Raw genomic sequence first — 16620 nt, 5'->3', positions numbered from 1 at the left:
GAAAAAACAGAGAGAACGAAAAGCACAGAAAGAAAGAAGTATAACTCCACATAATCAATATTCATGCAAAGACTATCGATTACATTTATGGACAAAAAACTCTCTTCAGTCGTCAACTCAGAGTGGAAGGTTACTTAAATCTACTGGAAAGAACCCATTTTAATTCCAAGAAATCATTGAAAAACCTTCTGGGGGAGCGCTTTGGATAATGTTTTTTAAATGAACAATTTCCGAAATCAAAAGAATGCCAAAGAAAAATAGAAGTGGAAGTATCAACGAAAAGAAAGATGGTAAGAAACATTATTTGTACCTGAGCAGAGGGTTACACACGGAAAATGTTTTTTTCTTTGTTACGGTAACCATAAATACAGCCTTTGAACTCAACTCCTTGAAAATGATTAATGTAATTCCAATTTACTTTGAATCTCATATTTATAGATTTTGAAAATATTCCATGAAGGTATATTTATTCGAAATGAATGGCTGTTGAATTTGCCAGTGGAAGGGATTAGATTTTATTATTAGTAACATCAGCTTATTACCAACTAGTGGTACCTCTGGTCCGTGATAAGAGGATATATGAATTCCTAAAACGTTCCCTTAAGTATTCAGAAACGCATACCCACTGTACAAGAGTTTACATAGTAACCAGACAGGAAACTACTGTCCATATATATATAAAGAAGAAGTGCGGTTCGCCCAGATTTTCTTTTCATGCACGACAACTCCACTGCACATAGAGCTCAAGTGGTGGAGGAATATCTTGAGAGTGAAGATATCCAACGACTGCCGTGGCCAGCACGATCACAGATTTAAATCCAATCGAACATGTGTGGGAAGCCCTTGGGCAGCGCATTGCACGCCGAGAGCGAACTCCTCGGTCACTTGGTGGGCTAAGGGCTGCGCTGGTGGAAGAATGGGATCTATTGCCACAGAATCTTATAGACACCATTATATCGAGCATGGTTCACCGCTGCAGGCCTGTTTAGCAGTTGGAGGGGATGATACGCCAAACTGATGGCATGTGACCATATTTTCGAGCATCTTGCATCGGCGTCTGTAGTAGATCTTTTTGGTAATTCTTATACAACCCCTATAAATGTCCCTTATACCTGTCCAAAGTTTCTCACTGTTTCCTGTTTTCATATCATTCTATGGTACACCACCATGCGAAATTTTGTCCCGTTTCATCGCAAAGCTGCACGAGTTACAACACGTTTTCCACGTGTTCTGTTAATTTTGTTGAGCAGTGTAGTTATTAAAAGACGTCTTTTAAAAATAATTTGCAGTGAACTGCTCCTGACACATGTATTGCGGTGTAACTAATTTTTCGCAAATATCAGAAGTGTACGGATTCTTTTGGGAATATAGTGTATGTTTTCTTATGTCGTCTACTTGCCTTGTCTTCTTGTAGACGAAAGAAATAGGCTGGAAAAAAAGTTGTAAATACTTGATAAAGTTCTGTATACTTTATTAATTTGAATAGATATTTCGAAATTAATGGAAATGTACACTTAGTGTACAGAAATCATAGGATACCTAGTAACGGGTAGGCCCACCTTTTTCCCGGATAAAGGCAGTCAAACTGCGAGTCACTGAGTCCACTAGTACACGAAAGAGTTCCACAGGTATTTCCATCCATGCTTGCTGCACCGCTGTCCATAATTTCGTGCATTCCTAGGTGGAGGATTCAAAGCTCGAACGGACCTTTCCACAGCATCCCAAATATACGTCTGGTGAACGGGGAGACCATATCGTGGTGGTAAAATCTGCAAAATGCTCTTCGAACCATGTTCTAACCACCACGGTTCTCTGGGGAGGCGCATTGTCCAGCTGGAAGAGTCCTGGTCTTGTGGGTGTACGATGAACATGAAGGGATGCAAATGGTCAGCAAGGATGGACACGGAACCTGGACCGTTCAGAGTTGCGTGTAGACGTACCAGAGGTCCCAACGTGGGCCAGTTGAACACTTCCCAGACCATTGCCGACCGTCCACCTGTCTCAACAGTTCATTGTTGACATAACGGGTGCATAGCTTCGTGCCGTTTCCTCAAGATACGCACCCTCCCGTCCACTCGAAATAACTGGAAACGGGAATCATCGGACCCATCTCCAATCATCTAAGGTCCAGTGCCGATGTTCTTTCGCCCAGGTGAGGTGTAGAGTCCTGTGTCGTGGTGTTAGCAATGGAACTGTGATGGTTTGGCGACTCCCATAACCTACTGCGGTTAATGATCGTCTGATGGTCTTGGAGATGTTTCTGGCACCTCCCTCGTTGAACTCAGCGGTGATTTGTGCCACTGTCGCTCTCCGGTTGGCTGAAACAATGCGAGACAGACGTCGACGGCCACGTTCATCCACCACCTTTCTCCGCCCACAGCGCTGTCCACGATGAGATGTTATTCCGGAAATGGCATATTCCCGATACACTCTTGATACTGTCGAACGGGGACAGTGCAATTTCTGTACCATTTCCGCGATAGAGTGACCCATGAGTCGGGCACCCGCTATTATCCCTCGTTCTAAGTTGGTTAGCTCACGACGTTTATCCATATTGACATTGAATTACCGTCTACATGAATGCAGTGTATCTATATACCTTCCAAGCGGTGGGTTCGTCCACTGGCTACAGGGGTGACTGCGTCGCGTTGCCCAGGAAGGTGTCCCATGAATTCTGTTCTTTTACTAAAATTTTGGACAAGTGAAAACGGTATTTAAGTGCAAGCATCATTGACCATTTTTCCGCTTAATAAATTAATAATTAACTGCTTTTTCGTCTAGTCTGTGTTAATTAGACATTTCAGAATGCGATACTTTAATTAAATCAGAAAAAAAAAAAACTATCTTCAGCTGATCCATTGTATTTCTTAATTTCTTGAAGCAATCAAAGGAAACGTTAATCGAATTAAGATTGCCCACAAGTATTAACACTTCGCTAATTGTTCGAGGTATAATCAGCTTATCTCTTCACATAATCGCTAATTTCAAACTAATCAGATGCCATCTGGGGGCCGGAGATTAGGCAAACGCACGTGTGGATTTGAATTATTATTTAATGGCTAGAGAAGAACAATGGGAAAGTCATCAGATATCTCCCATTATTTACGTTTCCTGATGAATTCAGAGAAAAATCTGGTTGGTAGTTACCTCTGGACATCCACGGAAATAGGGTAGACTGCGACACCTGGTGATCTACAATTGAATCATATATATATATTTTTTTGTTTTGTTTTAGTTCCAAAGTTTTATTGCTAATAAAATCGTCAACAACTCGAAATGCATGCTTCCAGCATCGAATTTCGAGTTAGGTGAGAACAGAATTTAATGTTGCGTAAACCCTTAATGGTGTTGAAGTGTGTTTCCAGTGTACTAATGCCCAAAGAGAGATATACAAACAGTCATCAGAACTTTCGGGAAGTTAGCAACCAACTGCAGTTCTCTCTTCTGTTCGACCCTAACCCCTTTATTATGGTAATGGCCACCATGAACTACGGTATATTAAGTAAAATGTATTCTACTGTATTCTCTGATACGCTTTAATGGTCCTGTGGGCTGCTAAGTATTGCGTATTTGGTTGAGAATTCTAAATATTCTCATTTAAATAATGCAAACGACCTTATATGTCATATTTTGGTAATTATCCACTGTCTACCTCAAATTACAACGTACTGCCAAAAGTCATTAAGTTAACTAACTTATGCGCAGATTTTGTACCGAAATTTGCATACTGAAATATGTAGATACATACCCTAATATATGAGGTAGATTCAGTAGAAAACCGCTAGATGGCACCTAAGTCTCATCTGTAAAGCCGATTCACTCAAATTTACAGCTTCTGTAAATTGTGTATATTTTTAGGTCGGTTTGTCTGTTCTGAAAGGAATTAAAAATGTGGGCCAAGGGCAAGAAAGTATCCACACTCTCTACCCTCATGGACTCCCTTTCCCTCAAGTTGCCTAGTCATGCTGCTACACCTGCTCATGAAACATCTAATACCCTGTGAGCTCTAATAACCGATGTGGAATGAAGCCATATTCTCGAAATGGTTTATATTTACCCTACCTTCATTTGAATAATTGCCAATTATACCCATGGGCACCCTATACCCAGAATTCCCAGCTCACAAAATGCTTATTACTTCAATCCATTGAAAACAAATATAGAAGCGAAAACAGAAAAATAGTAATTAAAAAAACTCTAAATATGTGCTCATTTTAAGACTTCAAAGGAAGAATGTCAACTTGCAACTATGTTAGAATTTTTTATTAATTAAACATTTTTGCTTTAAATGTTTTGCAAAAATCTCTTCTCTTTCAAATTTGAAAAGAAAAATTTGTCAAAAGTTAATTTACTTAACCAGCCTAATTTAGTGAAAATCTCTATACAATTTGAAAATATTTCAAGAAAAATTCTCTTCCATCAAAGGGTAAATAATCGCCATTTTTTAGAAACTTCAATTACTTACTGGTTAATTATATCAGTATCCTTTTCCGTTTTCTTTTTGCCCGCTTGGTGATCTTTCAGATTTAAAACAAACGAATTCTACCAACTCGGAAAAAATATTTAATTCATGAACTGTATACTTTTTTTCTGAATTTCTCAACGTTTAAAATCTCTGAACATTTTAACCCAGAATAATATAAATAAAAGCTACAGCTTCATGTCTGTTGCTTGTTGATAAGGGAAGAAGGAAGCGATCGTAACGTCCTCTAGCGAGTACTGAACATATACAAAATACAAATTAAATATATTAATATCCCATACTGCATTATTATGCATTATTTAAATAAATTAAGTCTTAGTCAAATATATGAAAGAGTAAGTAAATAACAAAAATTATGAAGAATTTCTCAACGTTTAAAATCAGTGAAACTACATTTTAATCCAGAATTAATATAAACAAAAGCTACAACTTCATGTCTGTTGCTTGTTGATAAGGAAAGAGGAAAGCGATCGTACCGCTCTCTAGTGAATAGCGAACATATACGAAATATTAAATATTTATATTAATATTCTGCACAAAATACTCTATTAATATGTATTATTTAAATAAATTAAAAGATAATCAAATATATGAAAGAGTAAGTAAATAGAAAAAACGCAAATTACGAAGAATCAACCAATGGGAATTTAACAATAATGAGAATAAAGATTTTCGTCTGGTTTGTGATAAAAATAAAAGGAAATGACAGGCTGTCCTCTAGTGAGTAATTAAGGCAAATGCTGATTAAATATTTATATATACTGTATATTAAATAAAATGTATCAATATTAGTAAAATTAATTAATTAAATATAAACAAAGATGTAACCGTATACAAAAATATTTGGTGTTTTGGAATTTAAAATTTATCTCCTTAGCTGTGAATATATAAAAAAAATAAAAAGATATTATTAACATTCACCACGACCATATTAAAATCTAGGTGACGAATTCCCTCATGTGACTTGTTTTCACACTCAAACAGTTCGCTGAGATGTTCTGACTTTAAAAATATCTTTAAATATCAAGCAGGACACTTGTTATTCTAGGGTACATTTGAAAGCATACTTTTCTTTCTTACTTTTTTTTATTTTATTTATTTTTGTCTGTCTCTTCGTCGCTTTTTTGGCACACACGGTGTCGGCTGGAATCAGTGCATATTATGCGGTCGAATCTTTCGCAGTGACGTTTAGCTGGTTAGCGTTTACAAATTGTTAACAAACTCTTGCGAATTTGCATATTTGTCCTTGGTAGATAGGTCGGAACTAGTCTTTATATTCGGCTGCACATTTCTATTTGGGAAGAGGAATGGTTGGATTTAGATGCCATTCTCCAGGATGTTTGTGCTGTCAAACACGTCCATAGCAAGTACAAGTTTATCCAACTATGCCATGACAAAGAAAGTTAAGTTTCTTTATGAATGCACAGTAATGATGCTTGTACAGACGGTGTATACAACCATTTATTTTTTCTTGAACAACAACAACAACAACAACATCTGTCGTTTTTTATTACAGCTTGAATCCATTTTAATCCTATTGTTGCATCTCCTATCAGAATTACTGATTTGTCCACTCTCTTGTGCTTTTGATACTCGTTCTTATTTCTATCTATGTCTGTCTTCTCTTCTCATCTGCATTTAACTAAAGGATAAGGACATACCAAGTTACAGAAATATACTAGATTATACACTTACTAGTCAAAAAATGAGAAACGTTTTGCGATTACTGTCAACAGATAATTCAACGTAAGGTATGCAAATATAAGTTGTTCCCTGGTATGATCATAAGTTCCTTGATTTCAAAGAAATGCTGTACGATTTCATGAGGCTTCTTCGTAGTGTAATCATGGGGAGGTCAGGTGATCTTTTCGATTTTCAGAAAGGTGCTATTGTTGGAGAACGTTTATCAGGTGCAACAATTGAGAAAAACGTGGGAAAGCAATTGTGTGTTGAAAGAAACCATTCAAAAGTATACAAGAGTGGAGAATGTACAAAAGGAGAATGTACAAAAGGAGAATGAAGCTCTAGAAGGAAGAAATGCAGCAGGAACTTATTGAAAATTGCGCGTCAGAATACTGTAAAAGGTACAGTGTGCAGAAAATGACTGTAAAATTCAATTAGGCAAAGAAAGACCCGTTTCCAACCGAACCATGCGGCAGGAGTTGAAGGATGTGGAATTTGGTAGTCGCATTCCTATACGAAAGCCAATCTTTCTGTAAAATATCGAAAGCTTTGAGTGAATTAGTGTTGCCAACCTCAAGACTAAAATGTGTAACTGCATAAAACAATCAACTGGTCTGACGAGTCTCGGTTTACACTTTTTTCCACCAATAGTAGGGTGAAAATGTGGCATGAACTCTATGAAGCCATACATTTAGGCCTGACGTAACCCAGTGGTCAGGAGCGAGAGTGCATAGCACGCGTTCCTTGAGTGGACCGGGGTTCAAGCCCGTGACTACTAAATACGATAAATATTTGTATTGACGATTTATTGTAAACTCTACTGACTTGGTTGTCGTACCGGAGTATAAACAGAAAATTTTTAATCTAGAGTGTTTCGTGTTCACCACAGGAGGTGTTATCATGATATCAGGTATATTCTGTTTGTACAAACTGGGTCTACACACACCAATGGAAGATCGTATTTCCTTAAATGAATATCTTTCCATCGAATCGAACCAATTTCACCCTGCAGTGCTTCATTTTTACTCGGATTGCAATGGAATCTTTCAAGACCACAGTGCAACAGTCTATCGTGCAAAAATTGTATCTGAATGGTTAGAGGAACATTCCTAAATTATTCGACATCTACTCTGGCAGCCTAATTAAGGATGTTCGGGATTTGTTGGAAAGGGTAGCTCGGTTTCGCAGTTCTCTATCGACCGCAATACAGTAGCTGACAAATATCCTGCTGGAAGAATAGAAAGATCTAGAGCTATCCTACCTCAGATACCTAGTGGAATTCGTGCTACTACGTGTAACTCTTTATAGTGATTATTGTCATTCTTCCATACGTTGAAGAAAAAGGTCCGAACATTGATTTTTATTTTGATGGGAGGAATTTTTATGGCTTTTTTCACACCGTGTGTTCCTTAATGTATTATATTTTTGTTGAAAGGTAATTTTCCCACTGAGTTCTTAAAATTTTGAGCAATATATTTTATAAAAGGCCATCAGTGATGATTTTGAGCTAAATCATCATTGATGGCCTCGCTGTTCTATTGAAAAACTGATAGTAAAGGTGATTTATTCTGGAAATGAGAATTACAAAGCAACTTAATATTCCTCATCTGTATGGCCGGACATTTAAAGTTGATTGCACCAATTAAATTGCTCTTTTATCGATGGATTTGTTTGGTAGATAGAAATCCAATAATTTCCTGCGTGAATGTAGTATAGAATGTGCACATTGCAGCTTCATTTTATAGAGCATTCATAGTTATTTTCTGGATTCTTTCGATATTTTTTATGAGTTGTGGTATGTGTTGACCATGCTTGTGAGACATACCCCAGATTGAAGAAACCACCATGGAGTATACCTTCCCCCCACAACGGGGGTGGAAAAGAGCCCAGTTCGAGTCCCGTCGATGACATGGAAAATTTTATGGGCGTTTTTTACAACGTGGCTGAGTTAGTCGGTCTCAGGTGAGGGTAGCATGGTTTTTTCTCCCGGAAACTCGAGTTTTTCGCTCAGCAAACAGAAAATCGACCTTAGATCGCACCCAATGTACAGAGAATACACACGGAGCAATATGGCCTTAGTCGTTGATGCTTCTAAAACCCTACAACAACAACAACTGATTTCGAGAGAGATCTTATTGCTGGACGTCACACTATTGTCGGTTTGTGCAATTGTTGGCAACCTACACCATACAAAGTTGCCTGTTTATTTGCCAGTTTCTGGCAAATAAACAGGCTCTCTATTTGCTCTATATTTGCCAGTTTCTGGCCAAAAAACAAATCCCTATGCGTGTACATGCAACCTACTCCCAGGACCTAGCCCCTTTTGACAATTTTCTCTTCCCTAAACTAAAACGTGTACTTAAGGGAACCTCTTTTCAGTCCATTGAAGACATTCAGAAAAAAAATTGACCAATGTGTATAAAAGGCTTCTTAAAGCGAAACGAATCTTAAAATAGCCAATTCTATTCTCCACTTTATGATTTTCCCATAAATGCTCTCCTAAAGGTTGCTTATGTTCGTATTATCAATGGTGCTAATGAGAACGAAAGGGGGGGGGGGGCTAAAGAGAACCCCAGCCAATCGCTAGCATACATCGAGACACCGACCAACTGCTGAGACAGCAACCATTTCTTGTTAAGTTAGTGAAGTCTAGACATATCATGGACAGATCGCGTTTTTACGAGGTCAAAAGCCCGGATAATGATCTATCGAAGGCCATTAACCCTTTTTGAAGTGTCGCATATAAACAAGACTCTCAGTACTTTAGAAAATAGTTGGTGTTAATGGAAGAATCTTCCAACCGTTATCTTAAATATATTCCTTTAATCCACCTTTAATTGAAAATGATAACGCAGTGCAGTGACCAGAACGTGGATTTACTAAGGCGGATATCGATACACTGTCCATCATCTCCTGAGCTGCTTTGGCGCTAATGGCAGTTACTCAAAAATTCACGATTTACAGCGAATACACAGAAACATAAATTGCTTTATTTGATTTTTTTAAAGTTTGAATTCTGTTGAAGAAAATCAGTCGATTGTCTTCTATTGGATCCATACTGACCAATAGAGTTCCTTCTGAAGGCACTGATCTGTAGGCAGTCGTAGGAGCATAACTGAACTGGAGAGACTGTTTCAGACAGCTCTCCGATAGAAAAATATACGTCATTGCTTTTGAGATAGTCCCAAAACTAGGTTAATGGATAAAAGAGACGCGGAATTCACAGCTTCGTTCTCCCACGGAAACCATATTTCCTTGAAATACGATCAACTCAGAAATATCCATCACTGACAAGCCTCAATGGTATACAAAGAGCGAGTAATGCTTCAGAACCAGCGCATACCAAACTTTTAAAAGTGTACTCCTTAAAGGAGACCCAAAGAACAAAGTTTGAGGGGATAAAACTCGTAAAGATAATAAAAAAAAAAAGGAAACAGCAAGCGAAGCTAATGTAGTTGCCAACCGACACCAACAGTCCGATAGATAGTCCCAAAGATATCCGATAGATGGAGCTCTTGCGTGCGGTTGCTTTTGGTGCCCAACAAATCGCTCCAAAATGTCATCTTCATATAAAAGTGGCCCAATTAATCTTTATCCGCTAGTAACTAATTAAGAACTTTCGAAGAAAGGGCCCCCTCAGCCTAATTATTATTGGAACCAGCTGAAGTATTCAAATCTTTTTGTTTTTCGTGGCCACTTCATCATCAGAACTTTCAGAAAGCGAAAACGTGATAAGATCAACGAAGATCCCATTAGTGTGGCCGTGTCTGTGTGCGCATTTCGGAAATTCGTCCGCTAGGGGGCGCCACCTTTTTTATTTGTTTTCGCCCTGGGTGGTGGGATAAGAGTGCCAATACGCGCGGCATGTTTTCGCTTTCAGTTATTAAAAGTGCGCCCAAAATCAAATGAACACCGAAAGATATTAACTTTATCAAAATGACAGATTACCCATCAGTTTTGAAGCGCCACAAGGTGGCGTTGCGGTTGGACATTGATTTTTAGCCTCTGACCTTGCTTTCGTTGTTTAAGCTTCACAGCCGGGATTTCGATTAGTGAACATTGAGATTTAGCAAAATTGAATTAAAGGTATTCCCATTGCGAAGTCATCCAGTATAAATGGATTGTGGATTCATTCAAGAGGAGAGAATGTTGTGTACTATTAGTCACCACAATATTAGAGCCACCAAAATAATTTTTATTCAAATATCCTGCGATAATATCAATAAATTTCTACTGCAAATATAGATACGCATGTCATTTGCAATCAAGCCATGCACTCGCTTGCCAAAAAATTAGAAATCCTTTGCAACTGGTGTCAACAGATAACTGAATGTACGATATGATCACAAGTTTTTTTGACTTCAGATAAATTTTGTACGTTTTCCTGAGGCTTCCTGAGTCATCTGGAAGACAGGTGAATTTTCTATTTTCAGAAAGGTGTTATTGTTGGAGCACGTAGTAAACTATCAACTTCCGCAACCACAGTTGGAAGTTTGTTCCAGCAATAAACTGCTCGCTGGCTAGAGGCAAATTTTCGCACATCTATTCTACAACTGTCTTTCCTCGAACTTTATGCTCCCTCAGGTTTGTAATCTGAGTAAGCGGAAGAATCCCACCAGCATTGAGCTTGCTCAATCCATTCAAGGCATTATACACCTCAATCAGATCACCTCGCAGGTGCCTAGTCTCCAGACGCTGCAATTTGCAGAACTTAAGCCTTTCTTAGAAGGTCACACCTTCGTTCCCATCACCAATGTTGTTGCCCTTCTCTGTACTCGCCCAAGCAACTCTCCATCCTTCCTAAAATGGGGCCTCCAGACTTGTACGCAGTACTCAAGGAGTGGCCTGACCATACAAAGGAATAATCACCTCCTTTTCCCTACTAGCAAAATTCCTGTATATCACCACCCTAAGTGTAGTACCACACAGTTGGTATGTTTCTCTGGGGTTACTTCTACCCATATGCAGTACTTTGCATTTGTCAATGTTAAACTTCAGTTGCCACTTCTCAGCCCATATGCCCAACTTTTCTAGATCCTGTTCAGCAGGACAGGTGAAAATAACATAAGAAAGCAATGGTGTGGCGAAAGAACCATTTCAGAAGCATACAATGAATGGAAGACAAAAGAAGAATGCAGCTCTAGAAGGAAGAAACTGCTGCAGGAAGTCGGTTTCCAACACCGAGGCCGCAGGAACCTATTGAGAATTGTGCGTAAGAATAAAAGATCCAGTGTACACTGAAAAATTCAATTTAGGGAAACAAAGACCTATTTTCAATCAAACCATGCAGCCACTTATTTCTGTAAAAAATGGAAAGGTTCGACTGGAATGGTGTCGCCAACGCCAAGAGTAGACTGTGGAAGAGTGGAAAAAGATCATGTGGTCTGACGAGTCTCTTACACTTTTTTGTACCAATGGTGGGGCGAAAGACTGGCATGAACCCCATAACGCCATGTATCCCCAGTGTCTCATGTCCACCACCACTCAATCGGTTGGAGTATCCTAGTATGAAGATATGTTCTGTTGGTACGGACAAGATCCACTTATACTATTAGAAGATCATAATTCTTCCAATGAATATCTTTCTATCGTATCGGATCAACTTCACCCTGCAATACTTCATTTTTACTCTGATTGCGTTGGATTCTTTCAAAATCACAACGCAACTGTCTACCGTGCAAAAATTGTATTTGCATGGTCCTAGGAACACTCCCAAGATTTCCAACCCTGGCCGCCTAATCTTTCAGAACTGAATCCAATTGAGAATGTTTGGGATATGTTGGAAAATCAATTCGATTTGGCAGTTCTCAACCTACCGACCACCAGCAGCTGACAAATATCCTGATGGAAGAATGGTTAGATCTGGAGGTAGATTCCCTTAGACACCTGATGGAATTCATGCTACTACGTGAACAAGTTGTATTTTGGAAAAAAAAGGTGGACCTACTAGATATTGAATAAAGGTTTAAAATTTTTGGGTTAATGACTGCAGTATGGAACTTTGAATAACATAAATTATGCAATTAGTTTGTTTTGCATAATGCATCATAACACTGACTTATGGAAAGAGCAAGCAACGTCCTCTGGTATCACAAAACAAACGTATCGAGAGTTATATTTTAATTAAAAATTTCATTCTGATGATTTGTCTACTGATAATGATATTTTCAGAAAAACTTTCGACGTAGTTGTTTCGTACTCTAAAAAACCTCGTCAGTGTGTTTTGTCTTTCCTAAAAGACACTCCAGATACCGCTAAAGAGAATGTCGATACTTAAAGACAATTTCCCAGAAGGCCAGAGTGCAGTTAGCAAATAACTTTTCTGCTGTCCTGGCTCTTAGTGTAACAGCTGAGTAATTTCGTGTGGACGCAAGAAGGACGCAGTGGGCGATATAAGGAGGCTGCAAGCATTTGTGAACAGACAGGGAAGACCAATGCCGTGAACCGATGCGTGGTTGGTCGACCTTTAGCGAACAAATCTTCGGCGGCGTCTTTTAGCAGAGGAACAAACGCTGTAATCAACTGTCTTGATCGAAAAGGCAGTTTTCTTCCAAGAAAAAAGAAATGAGTTGCTTTCTTCATAAGACCACTAACGTAATAGTTGGTGGAGAAAGTCGCGTCTGGCAGTTGATGGGAAACTTGTGTCACGCATCTAACCTTGTTAGTATTACAAAACACGAGTTTGTACCCTTCTCACTCTATAAACTTTAATGTGGTTAAAACTTCATAGCATATTTGAATAAATTCCATCGGCTCCTGGTGCCTTTTCCACCTTTAGAAGCAATTATTAAACTACCTCTGATGGATTAAAGTATTTATTGAAATGTCTTAATCGATCACGAGAAGCCTTCTCAGGTCGTAACGTGGATTTGCTGCTAGTACAGTTGCGATGTTGAAGTCCCAGACTCTGCAACTTACACTCAGTGATCATTCTCCAAAGCAAGTGAAAATATCACCCATCTTGATTGGTCTCCAAATTACTCAATCCATTTGAACACTTGTGGGATGTTTTGGAAAGGGAACTGAGGCGTATGGACAAGCAACTGTCATCTATTCAGACACTGTGGAAAGTTTTGCAGGCAGCAGGGCTGCAGATCCCTACGAGCTTCTTCAGACATCTAGTGGTCAATGCCTAGGTAAATAGCAGCTGTACAAATTTCATCTATTAATTATAATTTGAGATCGGCACGCTCCTTACATCGGCAACAAAGAAAATGATCAGTTGAGCTAGGATTGCCTAAATTGACCTTGGAAGAAAGGTTATTTGAAGGATTGGGTCAGCAGAGTGTCCGTAGACAGTTGAAGTAAAAGTTTGACAGCTGTGTTACTTCACGATGGAGATATACGAATATCCATCCATTTATATTGCACTCTTTTCATATCAAGGATGCCAATGGAAATGTGAAACACGTGTAGAGAAGATCAAATATGACTAGTATAAATGGGATGTCTCTGGTTTTGCAAGGTTCTGAGGTTTCTTCTGGGTTCGCATGATGTTTGCGTGTTTTCAGTAAGTTCCCTTGCTTTCTCTGTCTCTGGGACAGCAAGACAGAGATCAGCACTATAGAAGAGAATGGTTTGCCAGAATTCAGTTACAGCCCGGTTCACATAACATCGTAAATCTTTAAAAGATTGGATCCTCAGGGTGACACCTTCAAGCATATACAATTTGTGTTTCTGAATTTGTCTAATGTGAGGCAAAAGTCAAAGGTCAACCGGGCTCCATTACTTACACTCCCACCTGGGTTTCTTCATACCAAAACTGTTAATTAAGAGCATTTGGAGAGATTCTACCAGGACATAGAGTCAATGGAGAATAGGCACCATCAAGAAATGTAAATAAAAAGAACCATTTTAAAAATTTGTTACTATTAACATAACAAGCAGTCTTCAGCTATCAGTCCAGTCTACGTGGTATGGCCTCTATGTGGGTGGATAAAATAATGGAAACACCTGTGATAAGAGTTACGGTATGCTGAGTTTTTGCATTTTACTCTGATTCAATCCCGAGGCGGGATAATACACTGCAAGAACCAGAGGAGAGAAAAAGAAAAGAAATGGAAAAGAAAGGAAAAGGGAAAGAGAAAGTTTTTTTTTTTTTTTATGTGAACTTCAAACACGAGAGGTATTAGAACCTATAGTACTTAGTACCGTGCTTGGGTTGGAGGTCGAGAAGACGAAAGAAGATATTTGTTGACATTGGACTTGAACTTCTGTAGATTGTAATTTTCAGGAAATACGTATGAATGAAGGTTGTTCCAGAAAACGGCAGTTGAATGAATAAATGAGGAAGATGAAAAGTTGGTTCTGTGGGTTTGAAGTTGGACAGTAAATGGATGTTGGCTGGTGGCGGCTCGTGTTCGGACTGTTTTGAAAGAGAGAGCGGGAATTATAGAAGCCAATTCAGAAGAACAGTGCCCATGGAAGTATCTGTAGAAGAGGCATGCAGCAGAAACAATACATCTATGAGAAAGCGAGTGGAGAGACTCTGTTAGAGATGAGTCATTAATTCACCTAACTGCCCTCTTCTGAATGGAATCAAGAAGCCTGAGAGAGGTTTTGGGGGCACCACCCCAGATGTGGGAACAATATTCCAAGGCAGGACGGATTTGCGATTTATACAGAGTGAGCAGCTGTTTGGAAGAAACGTAACGCCGAGAGCGAAAGAGAAAACCAAGTTTTTTTAGATGCAGAGGAAGCAATATTTGTAATGTGCTTGTGCCAAGAGAGATTAGAAGTCAGGGTAATCCCCAAAAGAGATATATCCTTTTGCCTAGAAATCGGAGTGTCACTTTTTGCGAGATATAAGACAAGACTGTTTTAGAAGGGTTGAAATCAAATAAGTTGTCTTTGCCCCACTGGAGAATTACCTGAAGATCGGCATTTAAGGAATTGGTAGCGAATATTCGAGAAGTTGATACCGATTGACCAGGGCAAGGTTTTTCAAAGTGGAAAGTGGAATGCAATGTGCTATCATCGGTAAACCTATGGATAGGATTTCCAGTCAATGGAAGAAAGTCATTGATATACAAGAGGAAAAGAGTGGGGGAAAGAACTGAACCTCGTTGGGACGCCAGCATTAGTGGAGAAGACAAAGAGCCATCCACCATCCATCACCCTCAGTGAGCAATCAGAGAGAAAACTGGATAACCAATAAAAAAACAATTGGAAAACCATAAGATGGAAGCTTGTTTAGAAGGCCTTTATGCCAAACACGATTGAAAAGGCAGGTTTCTGGGTAGTTTAAGAGTTGGCGGTTAATTGATTTCTCCATTACTTTAGAAAGAGTAGAAGTGATGCAATGGGACGATAATTGGATGGGAGGGATTTGTCACCCTTTTTAGGAACTGGCTGGATATGAGCAAATTTCCAAGCAGAAGGAAAAACACCTTTGGAATAAGAAAGTGAAAAAAGGCGGCAAAGAATAGGAGTAAGTTCAGGAGCACAGGTTTTGAGAAAAAGTGGAGAAATACCATCGGGACCTGGAGCTTTCTTAGCATCAAGATTCGTCAAAATCCATCTGACATCCTTTTGACGGAAGACCACAGGAGGCATTGAATGGAGTGTGTTGGGAATGGTGGGAGGTGTTTTACCAAGTTCATTAATACATGAGTTGGAAGAAAAATGGAATGGGATGCTAGAAGTTCAGCTTTATCCTTAACTGAAGTGACAACAGAACCATCAGGTTTGGACAGAGGTGGGAGGAGAGATGGGCAAAGGTTGCGGCCAATAGCTTTGGCAAGAGACCAGAATGCTCGGTTACCATTAGGCAAATAGCAAGTTTTCTACTTTTAATCTGTTCAAAATCTAGTTTGGACTGATTAATAACTGCTTTACAATTGTTGCGAGGTTTGGTGTAGGCAGAAAATGAAACTGAAGAATTAGAAACAAGCCAATTACGATATGCAACATTCTATTCATTTTCTGCCTACACCAAACCTCGCAACAATTGTAAAGCAGTTATTAATCAGTCGAAACTAGGTTTTGAACAGATTAAGAGTAGAAAACTTGCTATTTGCCTAATGGTAGCTCTTGAACAGCCTTAGCACATTTATTGGAAAACCAAGGTTTAGATAAAGGACGAGATTTTAAAGTGGAGTGTGGGATAAAGGATTCCATTCCTGCAAGAATATTATTATTATTATTATTATTATTATTTTAGGGTTGCCCGTAATTAAATACATTAACCCGTATTTGTGTCTGTAAATTGCGTATGTTCTATGGTTGATTTGCCTGTTTTGCTGGACGAAAAAACCCCAGCTACTGGGGAGAAAAACCTTGCTATCTACAACTGAGACAAACTAACTGAGCCACGGAGTGAAAAAAGCCCATTAAAGTTCCTCGCGTCATCGACGGGATTCGAACCCAGGCCTTTTCCACCCGGTGTGGGGAGGACGGTGACGATACCACTGTGCTACCCCGCAGACTTCCTGCAAGAATAATTTCACTGAGCA

General features: G+C 39.0%; 1 protein-coding gene across 2 annotated transcripts in view; it reads right to left on the bottom strand.

The window, feature by feature from the left end:
- The window catches only part of LOC150082610 (thyrotropin-releasing hormone receptor-like), a 62511-nt gene that overhangs the window by 35650 nt on the left and 10241 nt on the right, over nucleotides 1–16620 (bottom strand). Inside the window, exon 1 of one of the 2 annotated variants that reach the window (XR_016547195.1) lies at nucleotides 4466–4561. The exons of the other annotated variant lie outside the window; for it this stretch is intronic. The gene's annotated coding sequence lies outside the window, so the exon portion shown is untranslated. Of the gene's footprint in view, nucleotides 1–4465; nucleotides 4562–16620 lie in introns of those variants that run through there. 2 annotated transcript variants of the gene reach the window in all.

This window comes from Mastigoproctus giganteus, chromosome 7 (genome assembly GCF_048544385.1).
Source record: "Mastigoproctus giganteus isolate SK-2022 chromosome 7, ASM4854438v1, whole genome shotgun sequence".
Lineage (NCBI taxonomy): Eukaryota > Metazoa > Arthropoda > Arachnida > Uropygi > Thelyphonidae > Mastigoproctus > Mastigoproctus giganteus.
The sequence above is the reverse complement of the archived record's forward strand: the minus strand, read 5'-3'. Positions and strand labels throughout refer to the sequence as shown.